This window comes from Heterodontus francisci, chromosome 38 (genome assembly GCF_036365525.1).
Source record: "Heterodontus francisci isolate sHetFra1 chromosome 38, sHetFra1.hap1, whole genome shotgun sequence".
NCBI classification, from domain to species: Eukaryota; Metazoa; Chordata; class Chondrichthyes; order Heterodontiformes; family Heterodontidae; genus Heterodontus; species Heterodontus francisci.
Window position 1 is genome coordinate 33,306,925 of NC_090408.1, and position 18,403 is coordinate 33,325,327.

At 46.1% G+C, this 18,403-nt stretch overlaps 1 protein-coding gene across 1 annotated transcript in view; it reads left to right on the forward strand.

The window, feature by feature from the left end:
• Positions 1-17,227: 17,227 nt before the first annotated feature.
• Positions 17,228-18,403, forward strand: part of kif7 (kinesin family member 7) — a 38,638-nt gene continuing 37,462 nt past the window's right edge. Inside the window, exon 1 of the mRNA XM_068018056.1 lies at positions 17,228-17,299. The gene's annotated coding sequence lies outside the window, so the exon portion shown is untranslated. The remainder of the gene's footprint in view (positions 17,300-18,403) is intronic.

Consider the following 18,403-nt stretch of genomic DNA (forward strand, 5'->3'; position numbering starts at 1 on the left):
ATCAGAGCACAGCACCTTGCCGATCAGGTTTCTGGAACAACCAATTGGGCTCACCATCAAATTAGGGACATTGGGTGGGTTGAGGAGGAGAGAGGGCCAATCAGCGCTCCAGCAGCATTCACAGCGGCTGAATTGTCAGTGTGCTACTGAGGTGAAAGCCTCAAAGGACAGTGGAGCGGAATGGCTGCGAGAAAATGCTGAGGGAACCAGCAGCCATATCTGCACATCGAGCACTGTCTGGGAGAGCAGTCTCCAGGAGCTGCTCTTGCAATGCCGAGTCTCTACCACGGACATGCTCAGGCTTTCCATTTGCACCATTGAACGGTCAGATTGCATTTTAGTTTTACACGGCTCTGACCTTCTGCTGTGCAGCCGCCTCCTCTGAGTAGCCGAGGTACTGACACAGCATGGGGTCCATGTGACGCTATTAAAATTGCATTGACCTTGGAAATTTGCTGCTAATTGCCCATTTAACAAGCTTAATTGGCTTCCCACCGTTGCTGGGCGGGTTGCTGTCACCGCACAGAAGCAGCCTCTGGGAAAAGCAGGAGGAGGTGGGAACGTGTCAGAGAACCGGTATAACATCTTTCTTTGGTGTTTTCCAGCTCTCCCCACGTCCAAATCCACCTCTAAGTCCCTGGTAAAAGCCCCCCTTTGTATCTATCCTCTCAGTGTATGTACGCTGAAGTTAGCAACACATTTATCTATCAATATAAATGTTTTAGGACCAGGCCGTCACACTTTAGGTGTCACACTTGCAAATTCCTCATTTAAAAAAAAGTCTAAACTCTAATTGACCTGAGAAGATACAGTAAGTATACCTTGTGGCTTTGAAGGGACACACTAAGTTAAATGCAGCTGAACTTTAGCAGCACAATAACACATTGTGTGTTACATTTTTTTTCAAACTCATCCATGGGATATGGGCATCACTGGCCAGGCCACCATGTATCACCCATCCCTAATTGCCCTTGCGAAAATGGTGGTGAGTCATCTTCTTGAACTGCTGCAAGGGCAGTCCAGAGTCAACTATATTACTGTGGAGCCATGTATAAGCCACACCAGGTAAGGACAGCAGATTCCCTTCCCTCAAGGACATTAGCGAACCAGATGGGTTTTTATGACAATCCAGTCATTTCATGGTCGTCATTAGTAATACTAGCTTTTGAATTCCAGAATTATTTAATTAATTTAAATTCCCCAGCTGCTGTGGTGGGATTTGAACTCAAGTCCCTAGATCATTAATAGAAAATGCTGGAAATACTCAGCAGGTCAGGCAGCAACTGTGGAGAGGAAACCAGAGTTACCATTTCAGGCCTGTGTGACCTTTCACTAGAACACAGACCTGAAACTGTATCAGCACGGCATGCTCCACGGCGGCGCGATGCGAAAACGGCGGACTTCCGACACGGAAGTGCCGCCACTGAGCCCCATGAGATTACGCGCTGGGGCTTATTTAAATAGAGGGGGTGGAGCGGCCACCCCTGATAACATAAAGGCTGCTGCGTCCCCGGCAACAGCGTCCAGCACCATTTTTAAAGGGTTTCCAGCCCTTAGAGGACATTTAAATGATTAAAGGGACCGGTTCTTTAATAATTTACATAAAGCTTTGTTCACACCTGCAATTCCCTCTCGAACACCCCCCACCCCCACCGTCATTTGTTTTGGCCTATCTCCCCCCAAAAAATTGGTTCGCAGTAACGACCTTTCCCACCCCCCGAACTTCATTCCCTTTGACCCTAAACCCCTTCCCACCATCATCACATCCAGTGAAAAAGGTTTTCCGCGCTTTCCCCCCGCCCATCCAGATAATTTTACTTCACCCCCCCCCCCCCTTCCCACCAGTGTCTCGCCTCGGAGTTCCGAAGGCGCACGAGTAGCAATCGGCGGTGGTAAAATTGGCATGGGATGGCCGCCAGTGGCAGGTAAGTTCATTTGCATTTATTAACTGCTCATTAAAATATTTAGATGAAGGCCCTGTCGCCAAGCGGCAGAGGGGCCGCACCGAGGTCCCCCCACCGCTGGTAATATGCGGCGGGCACTTCTCGACGTCGGGGGTTGAGGTGGGCCTCTCCCCTCAGAATTTTACGGCCCCCATCCCCGCCGCGGCCCACAGCATCGAGGGGCTGGTAAAATTCAGCCCATTAACTCTGTTTTTCTGTCCACAGATGCTGCCTGAACTGAGTATTTCCAGCATTTTCTGTTTTTATTTCAGATTTCCAGCATCTGCAGTATTTTGCTGTTCCCTAGATCATTTGTCTATTGGATTGGAGTATAAAGACACAGAGGTTATGCTGCAGCTGTACAAATCCCTGGTTAGCCCCGACTTGGAGTACTGTGAGCAGTTCTGGGCACCACACCTTAGGAAGGATATATTGGCCTTGGAGGGAGTGCAACGTAGGTTTACAAGAATGATACCTGCACTACAGGGGTTAAGTTACGAGGAGAGATTACACAAATTAGGCCTGTTTTCACTAGAATTTAGAAGGTCAAGGGGTGATCTGATTGAAGTCTTCAAGATATTAACAGGAAAAGACAGACTAGATAAACTATTTCCACTGGTTGGAGATTCTAAAACTAGGGGGCATAGTTTAAAAATTAGGACCAGGCTGTTCAGGAGAGATGTTAGGAAACACTTCTTCACGCAAAGGGTGGTAGAGGTTTGGAACTCTCTCCCACAAACAATGGTTGAAGCTAGAACAGTTGTTAATTTTAAATCTGAGATAGATAGATTTTTGTTCAGCAAAGATATTAAGGGATATGGGCCAAAGGCAGGTATATCGAGTTAGGCCGCAGATCAGCCATGATCTCATTGAATGGGGGGATAGGCTCGAGGGGCTGAATGGCCTACTCCTGTTCCTATCTTCCTATATTCCTATGTCCAGGCCTCTGGATTACTAGTCCAGTAACATAACCACTGTACCTGGTACATTATATTCCCCCTTGCTTATGTTAAATGGCACAAGTTCTGCTAGTATATAAATATGTTTCTCTTCATTATTTTTACACTAATACTTCGGCCTCTATCCAGCATTCTTCACCTCAGTCAGTCATTCTCCCTACCTATGCTAATACTGCCTCCTTGCTCCTGACTGGAAGGAAGTCAGCTTCATACATTCACACAAAAGGTAGTCAAGAAAGAAAAGTTCCTGCACATCTCAATTTAACCTCTTCAGTTCAGCAAAATTCAGCGATTATGCTAACATTATGATCTTGTGTTTCTTTTATCCTTTTTACTCGGACTTCCATGTTTCCAACTAAGCTGAAATTGATCACTAAATTAGTTGGCACAGCTGCTTATAATCAGTTATATTTTCCCCCTGCAACCATGTAATTTCTAAATATTTTCTAGCTGTACTAGTACTAGATGGAGCTTTCCACAGTTTTGGAATGTTTTTCTCCTGTATACTACAGGCAGTAAGTCACAAGCAGTAAGAATAGCACATCTTGCAGTTTCATAGACCATGTCTACTGGATCAACCTGGCAAAATGTGGTATTTTACCTCTGTGATGACACCAGCCATTCAGCTCAAACCTTTTTGGTCCATTTCAAAAGCTTTGGTGAAACATAGGAATGGGAGTAGGGCCAATTTAGCCCCTGGAGTCTGTTCCCCATTCAATGAGATATGACTGATCTATGACCCAACTCAACTTCTTTAAAATTAGGTCTCAAGTTTGATTTAATAAATTATTTCTGTGGAGCATAGGTGACTTTATTGTAATAGTTATTGTAACATCATTTAAAAATGGAACTGAATAAGCATTTGAGAAAGAAGAATATGAATGCATCTGGGGAAAGGACAGGGAAATGGGGAAGCTGGCACTGACTGAAGTCTGGTACGGTGAATGCCACCTTCTTTACTATAATTCCTATGACTATAAGCTGCTGTTGACCCATAATACTGGATGGTGATATATGGGGAGCTCGGCCCTACAGGCCAACCTTTAAGCATAGCCTGATCCCCATATTAAATTCCAAGTGCTGGACATAGTTCAGAACAAGTAATTTATTGAGGCACAACTGGAAGTGAGATTTAAGCCAAACCAGAATCATATTGAACAAAATATGTAACAAATGGCTTTCGTGCTGGAGAATTCTTTCCATTGTGCTGCCTTCTGGCACTCTGATTTTGTTCCATTTTCAATTGCCCAAAGGAATCTCATGTGCAGGATTGTGTATGTACATGTGCAGCCATTCAGAGGTCACAATTGTGGCTTTATTGCAACTGTGCGATTTGATGCATGGCTGAGTCTTCCATGATATTATGCAGGTCAGCACAGAGTAGCAGCACAGAAACTGTTCGCACTGTCTTATTTAGATTACAGAACTTGTCCATGCGCTGGGTGCAATAAAAATGCGGCATCATTCTGTTTCACCAGGCCTCGCTTGGCACAAAACCCAACAACAACTTGCATTTATATAGTGCCTCTAACATAATAAAACGTCCCAAGGTGCTTCATAGAAGTATTATGGCACTGAGCCACAAAAGGAGATATTATGTCAGATGCCCAAAAGCTTAGTCAAAGAAGTGGAGTGTCTTAAAGGTGAAAAGCGAGGTGTAGGGAGGGTATTCCAGAGCTTGGGGCCTAGGCAACTGAAGGCGTGGCGCAATTAAAATCAGGGATGCACAAGAGGCCAGAATTAGAGGAATGCAGATATCTTGGAGGGTTGTGGGGCTGGAGGAGATTACAGAGATCGAGGGGGGTGAGGCAATGGAGGGATTTGACAACTAGGATGAGAATTTTAAAATCAAAATATTGCTTGACTGGGAGCCAATGTAGGTCAGTGAGCACAGGGATGATAGGCGAATGGAACTTGTTGCGAGTTAAGACACAGGCAGCAGAGTTTTGGACGATGTTGAATATGGGAGACCAGCTAGGAGTGCATTGGAATAATCAAGTCTAGAGGTAATGAAACTCTACAACCAAACAAGGCATACATCAAATAAATCAAACAAACTCCATATTAAAGAGAAACAGTTGGCACCAAACAAGCACTTATGCAACCTGCTCAGGTAGAAATAATTCATTCGACAGGTGACCAGGCTTTTGATTATATTTCAATCTCATGAAAGGCTTTATACTAGTTTGTCGTTACTGGGCCCTGTCGTAGTTTGAATGTACATCAGAAAGGCAGAAACCTGGTCAAGTCCTTCTGTTTGCATCATGTTTAGAATATTCAATCTTCTGGTTAATAAAACATGAATCTGCAAATTCTTTGTGTGCTGCCCCTGGCCAGGAGCAACAGAATTCCTTATCAATCAATCCTGCCCAGTCGCTCCTCATACAGAACACCTGAGAGGCTACTTTATCTCTATTATTAATATTCTCTCGTTGTTGCTCCTCAAGGCTCAAAGCTGTGTTGAATAAATAATCTGCAGTGGAAAATTTATCATCATCTCAACTACTCTGAGGATAACTTGTCAAAAGACCTGAGAGGTGCTGAATCCGAATCAGCATGCACATTGTAGCCTCTAAGTAGAACATGATTTTCAGGGTTATCACTGGGCTTTGTGTTTGTTCGTGTCTTAGCAGCTGGTTGAATTGAATAAGGTTGGCTTTCAACCAGTAAGGCCAGCCAGGTTGCAGCTCTCTCCATTAGACTAGCTTTTGGTTGAAAGACTGATTACTGCTGAACGTAGCCTGTTGGAAAAGGAAGATCTCGGGTTTGATTTCCAATCTCCCCTTGTTAGCTGATTAGGCAGGCCAGAAGGAGGTATGGTACAATCAGCTTCAGTGGCCCTGGGTTAGCTTTCACTGCTGGTTGCTATCCAGTGATCTCTACTGCAATGTTGCCATGTCTCCACATTAGGGGAGGTCAGGAATGGGATTGTAATCCCTCAATAGTAAAATAATCTGCCAGTGCTCACTATCAATGCCAGAAGATTGGCCTCTTAGGCAAGTTACCAGAAGGTGACTGTGCCTGTGGAAGTGTACCCCTGCCAATAATAAATCCCCTTCTGGACAGCACACCTAATTTTTTTAAAGTTATATAATCAAACAGTAACTGTAGAAAAAACAATTATTTTTTAACCAGTATCATTTATTTTCAGAAGCTGAATTTATGATTACCTCAAATGTTTCTTCTTTAAAATGTATTTTTTTACACATCACCTCAATGTATTATTACTGCTGATATGTTAGCATGACACATCATGATGAAAATCTCATCTCAGCTAGCTGTAAGGATCTGGTGTAAATGGAGCCTGGGCCAGTTGTAATCCAATTCTTCGCAGGAGTGGGAACTCAGAGTACACAGCTGTCCCTCATTTGGCATTAATTGGGCAATCTCAATGGTGTGGAAAATGGGAAGGAGGGCACACGAGTGAGGAAAGAGGTATTTTTTTGTGATGGAAGTAGTGTAGAGGGAGTTTTACTCTGCATCTAACGCATGCTATACTTGACTTGAGAGTACTTTAAGCAAAGTGTAGAAGGAGTTTTACTTTGCACCTAGCCCATGCTGTAACTGACCTAAAGGTGCTTGATACTGACACTAGGGCCAGAATTCTATGGTGGATGGATGGGAGCCGGACTTTGACGTGAAAGTCTGTGGCAAACCCGCTTCTGCCTAGCCTGGGGATCCGTACAATACGGGATGGATCCCCAGGCTTCAATTGTCCCGAGGCAGGACTTCCACCCACTTGAGGGAGAAGGTCCTGCCTCAGTGAGCTGCCGGCCAATCAGCGGGCTGGCAGCTCTTAGTCCCAGCAGCGCCACTGGGAGCGGTGGCCACCGCTGGGACTGTAGCCAAGCCGATACCATGGATCCAGGAGGGGGTAAGTAGGGGCATGCCTCACCAGGGGGATCGCTCCTTCCCTGGAGTGGTCCTTTGGGGGGAGGGGGGTGTCTTGGATCCCGGGGGTGGGATGGGAGGCAGTGGTGGCCCTCAGTCGGGCACCCTGTGCCTGACTGCTATGCCTCCCCCCCCCCGTCCCCCGAGGCACGGAAAGGCCGACAGCTATTGCTGGGCGGCCTTTCACATCCTCAGCACACCTGCTTGCCACGGGTAAAATACCCATGGAATTGAGCATTAAGTGGCCACTTAAGGATCTTGATTGGCCTCAGGCGGGCTGGCCATTTCCCCCCCCCCCCCCCCCACTCCCTCGCCCGCCTGACCTCCGTAAACTTGTCCGGAGGTGGAATCGGGGCGGACAGGCCTCATGGAGCCTGCCGTTCAATTTTACGTCGCCCCCACGCCACCATCCGACCCGCTGGGGCGGCGTAAAAGTCCGGCCTAGGTGTCTGAAATGGAAGTGCTCCATTCTCCTGCACTCACGTCCTTCATTTATTAAATGTTAAATGTACACACACACACATTATTGCAGTGATAATGGAATCGACAAAGGAACCAAGACATTCACTTTATTTTCAAGGAAAATGCAGGTACAGATGACTATCTCTTCATTATCGAGCAGTGTGCCTTGCAGGAGCACAGATCATTACTTAATGGGAAGCAGTGGACAGGGTGAGCAGGAGAGTAATTTGATTAGCCAATGGGATGGAACATTTCTCATAATACTCCCAAGTCACTCCAAAGACAAGTAGAGGATCACCCACGCAACACAGCAGCACTGATCTTTTCTTGTGATTCTTTAAAACAACTGCTTGACTTTCTGTTCTTCAGCTTAAAAAAATTCTGACATTAAAGATTTATACAAAGGGACTCAAGCTGTGCAACTATGATCATTTATATTTTTTTATGAATTTTGAGTTCATTGGGATGAGGATCGCACATGTGAAGGAAGGAACAATTTTCCACTTTGCACTCAAGACACAGCAGCAAGCACTCCTCAATGTTAAATATGCTACAGATTTCTCACAATGTCCCTCAACCTTCATTTCTATGGAAATTGCTTCTCCACACGCACCTTGTGTAAAAATGATTAGCGGGAACATATCTCTTAACATTCAAGAACTACAGCCTCTGGTTATCATCAAGATCAGATGCGTAAGACTCTTAAACAGGGGGGTCTCACTTTCCCTCTAAGGTCCTGACCCCGCACTATCAATGGCACAAAGCAAACTTTGAATGCAATTTCCACTTTATGTGGAATACCTTTATTAACTCACCAAGCAATAGTATGTACTTACAACACCGGTTGCTTAGTAGACCCACGTACAGAAGCTCATTCCTGGGTGGTCAGTTCCTCTGAACAAATGCTTCTGCATGACTTCCTGTGACTGACCAAGTTGCACTTCCTGGCTGCAGCAACAATGTCCTTTTGAGCTGTGGCTTTAAACCCCTTTCTGACCCTGGCCTCTTGCCATATAAGGTAATGTCTGAAATTGGGTCATCCGATTGGGTTTCAGTGCCTTATCAATCCCACCCTGACAATGCAAGACCACCTGCATGTGGTCATATCCTGCTCCCAGCAGGGGGAGTTCTTAGATGCATACTACCCATGGATGTGATATCTGCATCTTGATAAGGTAAGAAGGAAACCATTCACACATATTTCAAGAGGCCATTGTCCATGAGAGTGGTTGTAGACAGGCTGACTGATGTTGTAACAGCCAATAGCCCACGCTACCACATCAGTGGCATGTCCTGACTTGCCTGTCCGTGCGTGTATGTGGGGGTCCTTGTTCAGTTACGCTGTCTTTTATTTTTAAAAAGTCCAATATGAACCCCAGCGATGATATCGTCGGTCAGAATTTGTCTCCCTTCGCCATCATGTTTTTACCACCCGGTGAGCCCCACATGCTGGTCCAGAATTGGTTACATTTTACTTATGAACAGGAATGCAAGAGATTGTAACAAATGCCTCACAGCATAACAAAAATACAAGAGAATCCAAATGCCTTACAGATGTTTCCTATTTAACGTTTGGGAAAAAAACATGGTTTTCCAATGTGTGTACTTTCTTTTGGTATTTCAAGCCTCGTTCCTTCATTAAAACAATGGGAGTGTTCGAGAAAGCAAGAACCCAGTGACGGTGTTAAAGTACGTCAGTTTACAAATCTCAGCTGGAGTAACAGGAGAGGGTGCGACAATTGGTGTTCTCCTCCATAACCCAGGAATAGTGACATCAGTCAGAGTTCCTGCTCTTGATAACTATGTGGACATCAGGAGCAAACAAGATTGCGTTCATTGTGATGCCTTAATGGATGAATAGTTTGTTGATGCTAAATATCTAGATTGACATGAAGGATGGCCATTTCAGTGATCTCTGCTCTTTAAATCAACAACTTCAGGAAAAAGACACACAAAAATGGATAGAGCAGTAAAAATGTATTGCTCTTGGACAGATTTTTGATGTGCCATGGGTATCACATGAAATTTATGGTACCCACTGAAATGAATCATACATAGGCATGTCCTGTTAATGACTGAAGACACAAGTTCTTTTCCCAGAGAAAGGTGAAAAAGGAACAGTCACCTAGGCCTGCTCATATATACACCCTCCTTAGTTATGGAATGGGACTGACAGCAAACCCAGTCAGGAATTTCTAAAATAGATAAGCTGGGACAGTCCCAGTAAAAGCCTAGTTGAGGTCTGAGAGGGTGAGTATGGTAGAGCAGGACACAAGGAGGGCCAAGAAAAGAAGTGTGCAGAATTATTGGATCACAACCTAGGCAGAGACATAGGACAGAATACACATACAAATGTGGTGAGAACTTGGCCTGGTAATACAGACCATTGACAATCACTGTCGACATGGATGAGATGCCAGATAGCAGTTTCTCCTTGTGGCGTCTGCACTCCAACATGAGCCAAAGCTTTCAGTAGATTCGAGGAGTAGAGAAAATTAGAGTGTCATGAAAACATGCCATGCAGAATGATGATTTTTAATTCATTGGTTGGAAACCTACTTTAAACTTTGAAAAGGAAAGCTGGAATCCTACATTCAACTTTTTAAAAAGCAAGCAGCTAAGATGGCCACCACAATTTGCGTTGACATACCTCACACTCAAGGGTATTGAAATGGAGACGCATGTCTAAATAACTCTCATCCAGAAAAATGGCTTGAACCGTTGAATGAACTACATGATATCGCTTTCATTAGCAAGGCATTCAAAGCCATCTTGGAAGATCAAGCCTATTGGAGATGAGCCTCCAGGGGTAATCATTGAAACAAAAAGGCCTGAGAGAGATTGGAATTCTTAGGCTTGAATCTCATTGAAGTGCAACAGAGAATGCAGTGAGATAATCATGTGACAGTCTGTCCATTTCTGTGAAAACTTGGAGAACAGTTCTGATAAAAGGTCATAGATCTGAAATGTTAATTCTGCTTCTCTCCCCACAGATGCTGCCTGACCTGCCAAGTATTTCCAGCACTTTTTGTTTTTGTTTCAGCTTTCCAGTATCTGCAGTATTTTTCTTTTATTTTAGAGTTCTTTTGGACACAGGAGACAAGCTTTGAGAGCTAATCAGTGCAGGACCCCAGTGTGTGTGTGTCTCTCTCTCTCTGCAGGTAATACTGCAAAGTTCGAACCCTGCAGAACATCCAAGTCTATCATTGCTACAGACAGATTCTGGGAGAAAGCCAGCAAGTAAACCTTGAATCAAGGGGGCCACTTCTACCAGCCAGGAACTTCAGAACCACAAATTCAGCCAGAAGACAACTGAATTAACAGACACCACAGACAGTATATTATTTTTATTTGTTCTGGACTCTAATCCAACCAAACTATTTTTCATCACTCTGTAACCTATTTGCATGTGTATGTGTGTGAAAGTTGGAGTGTAATTTATTATTTTTATTTAGATCGAGTTTGATTTTAAGTACAATAAACTAATTTCTTTCTTGTTTAAACTCAAGAAATCCTGTCTGATTGGTTCTTTTATGATCATTGCACCTAAAAGGGTTAAACACTCACAGAATTGGTAAGCACGTTCACTGTTTAACAGAAATAAACCCTGTTGCAGTCAAACAAGGAGAGGGACAAGAGGGGAGCCTTTCAACCCCTCCTCACCTGATCGTAACAAGAGAAAGACAATTCTAAGACTCATCTGTTATGATGAAAAGCACAAACTGTGCGCTGTAAGAAGGCTGGGGCAATAGGGAAGTATTAATGGGTTAATGAAAGTAATGTGCATATTCCATTAATGATATTTGCACAGATATCAAAGCGTTTCCAAGGTGACAGCTGCATAGCAGCATCCATTATATACTTCCAGGATCCATTTTGAGGACCGATTTCACAACACAGTAAGGACTGGATTGCAGACAATCATTAGTGCAGCAGAAAAGCAAATTAACATTATGCCTATCAACCCAGGATAACAGACACTTAGTTGCAGGCTGCAATCCAGGGCTTTTGATAATATATCAATGGAAATATGCATACCTTGGAGTGAGTTATGGGCTGACAGCCAATCTGGGGAATTTTGATAGTTTTCACATAGAAGAAATGTTTGAAGTGATAGGATTTTAAGAGACCGATGAAGGCAGGGAATGAAATAACGGGATGGAAGAAGACAGATGCTGTCAATTGACTGAGTTTGAGATAGAATCCCAAGCTCAGGGTTGAAAAGAATGCCAAGGTTATGCATCCTGGGACTCTACGGTCAGGTAGATTGGTAGAAGGGCATGGATGAGAGGTGAACAGGATAGCTTTTAATTTTATCAATGTTGCACTGTAGGAAGTTACAGCTCAAACTCCAGGATTTGATGTTGGGCAGCCAGCCAGATGGTACAACGACTCAAAGCCAATGGTGACTGGTGTTGGCGGAGAGCTGATGTTTAGTGCCATCTTTGTACAGTTGGAATCTGACCCTATAAATTGCACAGGACAAATAGAAGAAATCCAGGGATGGTGCTCAGGTGCATATAAGATTACCATGTAGAAACAGGAGGAGTCATAGTGACTTTATTGGGAAAGATAGAAATGGTTGAGATATTGTGCAGTAAAGTGGAGTGGTCAATGGTATCAAAGGCAGCAAAAGAAAAGAAGTGAGGTAAACCAGCAAGTAAAAGGAGCAAAAGCGACATGAGGAAAAACTTTTTCAAGCAGTGTGTGAATGCATTGCCTGAGAGTGTGGTGGAGGCAGGTTAAATTGAAGCATTGAAAAGGGAATTGGACAGTTATATGAAAAAGAAGAATGTGCAGGGTTACGGGGAGAAGGCGGGGAGTGGCACTAGGTTAAATGCTCATTAGGAGAGCTGGTGCAGACACGATGGGACAAATGGCCTCCTGTGCTGTAACAATTTTGTGATTCTGTAGCAAATGAGTAAGGGTGGGTAGATGGTTGAAGGTAAGGAAGAAAGAGAATAAAAAAGGGACTTGACAGTAAACCCAGACATAGGAACATCCTTATAGGACTCAGCAGTATCTATTACACATGGTGGTATCATCCCAGGAGATCTGAGAGAATCTACAACTATCGGTAGGGAAGATTCTGTCCCTCTTCCGACAATGAGAATGCCCTAGCATTGGCTCACTGTGGCCAGAGAGCTGAGGGACTCCAGTGCTCACCTGAAGACTGCACAGAAGGGTTAGGAGACTTGCCATCTTTCTGACTGATGTTTGACAACTGGAAAATTTCCTAACTTCCAAAAAACTTTTTGCTGTATGTTTGAAGGCTCTGTGACTGAGTTTAGAGCTGTCCCTTAATCTCAATGTTTTAAAAAAAACTGTAAAGATTCCTGTAAGGGTTGCCCCGCTACCCAAAAACGCCTCGAGAGTCAGATGTCTTGTACAAACAAGCAATCTTTATTTACAAACATGCGAGAAGTCCGACTCTCATGAATGATTGTAGGGGTTCTGCTAGTACATTGTTTCAGTAGTCATTTTATACAGTTTTACAGGAGGTTTACTTGATAAACTGTTTCTTGATTACATCATTCCCCACCTATTGCCTTCCCTGATCTCATCCTGCCTTGATTATATTATTCACCTCATCAACCTCTTGATTACCCTATTCGTAGGATTTGGGTGTCTCCCTCCTGAACTCGATACCTTCTGATTAGGTATTCATATAATTCGTGTGTCTGGCAGGCAAGCTTTCTCAAGTTACAGGGACCTAAGTTACGCCGAGTATCCCATGGTTCCCTATGCCAGTGTCCCCTACAATTCCTCTTTTACCTCTGACACAGTTGGTACATCTCAAACTAGTGTTCCAAAACTGTCCAGGTACTGCCTCGTTAACCACAATACCTCGTCAAAAATTCTAGGTCAACACACTCATCGGGGTGTCAATGTTAACTGCTTGAAGATTCTGTGCTTCTGAATGGATTAGACCTCAAACCTGGAAGAGTGTTTCCTTTCACCGTCACAATATCCCTGTTATTGTCTCTGCTTCATTTTTTTCTTCACTTGTGGGATGTGGGCATCACTGGCTGGGCCAGCATTTATTGCCCATCCCTAATTGCCCTTGACAAGGCAGTGGTGAGCTACCTTCTTGAACCATTGCAGTTATTTGGGTGAAGGGAGTTCCAGGATTTTGACCAAGCGACAGTGAAGAAACAGCGATATAGTTCCAAGTCAGGATGGTGTGGCTTGGAGAGGAACTTGCAGATGGTTGTGTTTCCCAGTGACATGCAATGAAACTTATTAGTCAGTATTGCGACTGACTGCTATTTTTCAGACCAGCTCCATAAGCAATTATGCAGAGATTTTTAAAAACTGCCCAGGCCTGTCAAGGTTTGGACTGAGTAAAAGATGATAGACCTGTTCCCATGGCAACCAAACCCCCCTTGGATTAACATCCATCTGCTAAATTCCCTGTGCTGCATCTCTCTCCCTTCCAAAACTACAAAATGTCTCCAAAAGATCCTCGGGTGATTAAGTGTATTATAATATTGGCTGGTTTGTTATAGTTGGCACGATGCAGACTGCTTAAAATTCACCTTCACAGGCTGACACCCAAATTGAGCTGTGTACCTCTGATAAAACTCATGATAATGGTCAGCTTGGCTCAGTTGGTACCATTCTTAGCTATAGGTTCGAAGTTGTGGGTCTGATGCAACTCCAAGACTTCACAGAATCTGGCCTCACACATCACTTCAACATTGAGGCCGACCTGTCGCAGAGATGCTGTACATGGGATGAGGCATTAATTGAAAGCCTGTTCCAATAGTTCAGGTAGATGTTAAGGATCCCATGGCACTATTTAACGAACAGCAGGGAGTTCCCAACCAACAGCACTAAGAGCAGATTAACTGGTCAGTGTTTTTTGTGGGACCCTGCTGTGTGCAAAATAGCTGTTACATTTAAGAACATAAGCAATAGAAGCAAGCGTAGGCCATACGACCCCTTGAGCCTGCCCCACCATTCAGTAACATCATGTCTGATCTCTATAATATCTCCACTCTCTTACCCGAACCAATCATCCCTTGATTCCCTTACGGCCCAAAAACTATCAATTTCCCTTTTGAATATACTCATTGATTGAGCATCCACAGATCTCTAAATGGCTGACCCCTTATCCTGAGACTGACCCCTACTTCTAGATTCTCCAGCCAGGGGAAATAGCCTCTCAGCATTTACCCTGCCAATCCCTCCAAGAATCTTATACATTTCAATGAGATCACCATATTTACCAGCTGAAAAGTTACACACTTCAAAGTAATTCCAGGTGAAGGACTTTGAAATGATTGAGATATGGTAAAGTGTGATATACTGCTATGTGTGAGCTAGTGTTATTGAATAACAAAGAGCATCAGATTTTAAGATAATCGAAGTGAGCAGAGGGCTGCATTTGTTTAAATTGATTCTTGTTTGTGCACAAGTTTTTCTTCTTAAACCTAATAAAAATTGACCAGTTGTGCTTCCTAATAAATACCACGGATTTGATGGGATGAACAGATTTTAATGAAATACTGTACGTGACATAATTTCTCTGCTGACCCATGAAACAGGTTGTCAAATGTAACTTCACACTCCCATTCGAGACTGAGAGACAACATTCTGTAAAGCTTCTTATTTTCAATAAGTTGAAGACTATCTAGTGTCAGACTCTATCCACTGATTCATACTTTCAAATCTCCAGTTATTAAGCAATCTCATTTCTTTTTTGTGTCTGTTAATTACTTGCACTGTTACTTGTGGGCTACCTTCAGTGAGCTTTACTCTTGCCTCCCTCTAGTGTCCTCCTGCTGCTCTTCATATCTGTGGCATTATTCCTGAGCTGACTGTACCATTGGTGTATTTTTTAAAAAATGCTTTCCTTTTCAAGCCCAATCCTGTTCACATCTAATATTCATATATGCAGACTTCCCAGCAGGAGTTAATGGGTCATGGTCAGAAGGAGGAAGCCTGACTAATTTTATTTCTCCCGTTTAGGACTCTGAGACCAATTATAGCACCCATCAGCTGCCCCAGAAGTGTTCGGCTAATTGAGCACAGGCCTCTCTGCGTTATGCAGCTCAGTGCCACACAGACTATGAAGTCACAAAATGAGTCACCACAAAGACCTTTCAAGCTTTATAGATCTCCCATTTAACCAGTGGTGTGTACTGCTGTGCTGTATTTAATGCATCGCCAGTGATGGTAGACCTAACTTTAGTGACAGCAGAGTAAGCAAAGAGGTATCCACTGTTTTCCAGGGTCCAAACCTAAAGAGTTGATTTTGGTAGGTACTTTGGAGCAAAATACTGCAACCTAGCAACATAAATCCTACCATTAAAGCCGGAAGCAGCCTTATTATCCTGGCTGCCCATCAGTGGAGTGCTTCAGTCCATCTAAATGGGCATTTTGCACTCTTTTGCCTTCGTGAAACTTCAAACTATCCTAATCTATCTTCCCCATGCATCTCCTCTTTTTCTGCCTCAGTCTCCCTGTTTTTCAGTGTCTGCTTGTGATGCCCTGTACACATCACACTCACCATTTCAATGCTGTGCTCAGTCCCTTTACCCTACTGGCTCTCCCTTGTCCCTCATTCTCAGTTTCCCTATCCTCAGTGTATGATGGGCTCTTTTTGTCACTTACTCAGATTCAGCTCCACTATCTTCCTAGAACTATGTTCCCCTCTTTCTCCCTTTCTGTTCATCTGGCCAAATCTCTCTTGTTCTGCGTCTCCCAGGATACAAACAACAACTTGCCATTTATATTGCGCCTTTAATGTAGTAAAATGTCCCAAGGCACTTCACAGGAGCATTATCAGACAAAATTTGACACTGAGCCACATAAGGCGATATTGAGAAAGGTGACCAAAAGTGTGGTCAAACTGGTAGATTTTAAGGTTAAGTGCTGCTTTCTCTCAATGTGTCTAACCCCATATTTCCCTCAGCCCCTTCACTGAGCCTCCCCCTTTCTGTCTGGAGCAGTCGCTCCCAGGGTTGACTGCTGTTGCTCTTTTGTCGCTCTCCCTCATTGGTCCTATAATTCAGTCCCTGCCCATATCCTCCTTTGGCCCCATGGTCATGACCCTGCTCTTTTCCTCCTTTGACCCCATGGCCAAGACCCTGCTCCTTTCTCTCTTTGACCCCATGGTCATGACCCTGCTCCTTTCTCTCTTTGACCCCATGGTCATGACCCTGCTCCTTTCTCTCTTTGACCCCATGGTCATGACTCTGCTCCTTTCTCTCTTTGACCCCATGGTCATGACTCTGCTCCTTTCTCTCTTTGGCTCCATGGCCATGACTCTGCTCCTTTCTCTCTTTGACCCCATAGTCATGACCCTGCTCCTTTCTCTCTTTGGCTCCATGGCCATGACTCTGCTCCTTTCTCTCTTTGACCCCATGGTCATGACTCTGCTCCTTTCTCTCTTTGACCCCATGGTCATGACTCTGCTCCTTTCTCCCTTTGACCCCATGGTCATGACTCTGCTCCTTTCTCTCTTTGACCCCATGGTCATGACTCTGCTCCTTTCTCCCTTTGACCCCATAGTCATGACTCTGCTCCTTTCTCTCTTTGACCCCATGGTCATGACTCTGCTCCTTTCTCTCTTTGGCTCCATGGCCATGACTCTGCTCCTTTCTCCCTTTGACCCCATAGTCATGACTCTGCTCCTTTCTCTCTTTGACCCCATGGTCATGACTCTGCTCCTTTCTCCCTTTGACCCCATGGTCATGACTCTGCTCCTTTCTCTCTTTGACCCCATGGTCATGACTCTGCTCCTTTCTCTCTTTGACCCCATGGTCATGACTCTGCTCCTTTCTCTCTTTGACCCCATGGTCATGACTCTGCTCCTTTCTCTCTTTGACCCCATGGTCATGACTCTGCTCCTTTCTCTCTTTGACCCCATGGTCATGACTCTGCTCCTTTCTCTCTTTGACCCCATAGTCATGACCCTCTCTAACTCCGGCTTCTGTTTTATCGTCGCACTGCTGGTGACGTGTTTCCTGTGAGCCGAGCCTGTTCCGATCGCTGTATCTCAGCCCCGGACTGTTCGATTCTCCGCCTTTCCCCCCGGTCAGTGGCTGCTTTAGTCCGAGTGTTTCTTCGGTCTTTCCCCGTGGGCAACCGCGGGAGTTCCCTCTCCGGCCTGTGACGGAGCGGTGCAGGGTGGCTCGGCCCGGGTTTTACTGAGAACTGGTGCCGGACCAAGCGGCCGGTGATGCACATCATGCTGGATTTGCAGCGCCGCGCTCTTTGTCTCCTCGTGCTTCTTCCACCCTCCCCCCCCCCTCTCATCTCCCCCCCCCCTCTCGTCTCCCCCCCCCCCCCTCTCGTCTCCCCCCCCCCTCTCGTCTCCCCCCCCCCCTCTCGTCTCCCCCCCCCCCCCTCTCGTCTCCCCCCCCCCTCTCGTCTCCCCCCCCCCTCTCGTCCCCCCCCCCCCTCTCGTCCCCCCCCTCCCTCTCGTCTCCCCCCCCCCTCTCGTCTCCCCCCCCCCCTCTCGTCTCCCCCCCCCCCCTCTCGTCTCCCCCCCCCCCTCTCGTCTCCCCCCCCCCCCTCTCGTCTCCCCCCCCCCCTCTCGTCTCCCCCCCCCCCCTCTCGTCTCCCCCCCCCCCCTCTCGTCTCCCCCCCCCCCTCTCGTCTCCCCCCCCCTCTCGTCTCCCCCCCCCTCTCGTCTCCCCCCCCCTCTCGTCTCCCCCCCCCTCTCGTGTCCCCCCCCCCCTCTCGTCTCCCCCCCCCTCTCGTCTCCCCCCCCCTCTCGTCTCCCCCCCCCTCTCGTCTCCCCCCCCCTCTCGTCTCCCCCCCCCTCTCGTCTCCCCCCCCCTCTCGTCTCCCCCCCCCTCTCGTCTCCCCCCCCCCTCTCGTCTCCCCCCCCCCTCGTCTCCCCCCCCCCCTCTCGTCTCCCCCCCCCCCTCTCGTCTCCCCCCCCCCCTCTCGTCTTCCCCCCCCCCTCTCGTCTCCCCCCCCCCCTCTCGTCTCCCCCCCCCCCTCTCGTCTCCCCCCCCCTCTCGTCTCCCCCCCCCCCTCTCGTCTCCCCCCCCCCCTCTCGTCTCCCCCCCCCCCCTCTCGTCTCCCCCCCCCCCTCTCGTCTCCCCCCCCCCTCTCGTCTCCCCCCCCCTCTCGTCTCCCCCCCCCCCTCTCGTCTCCCCCCCTCCCTCTCGTCTCCCCCCCTCCTCTCCC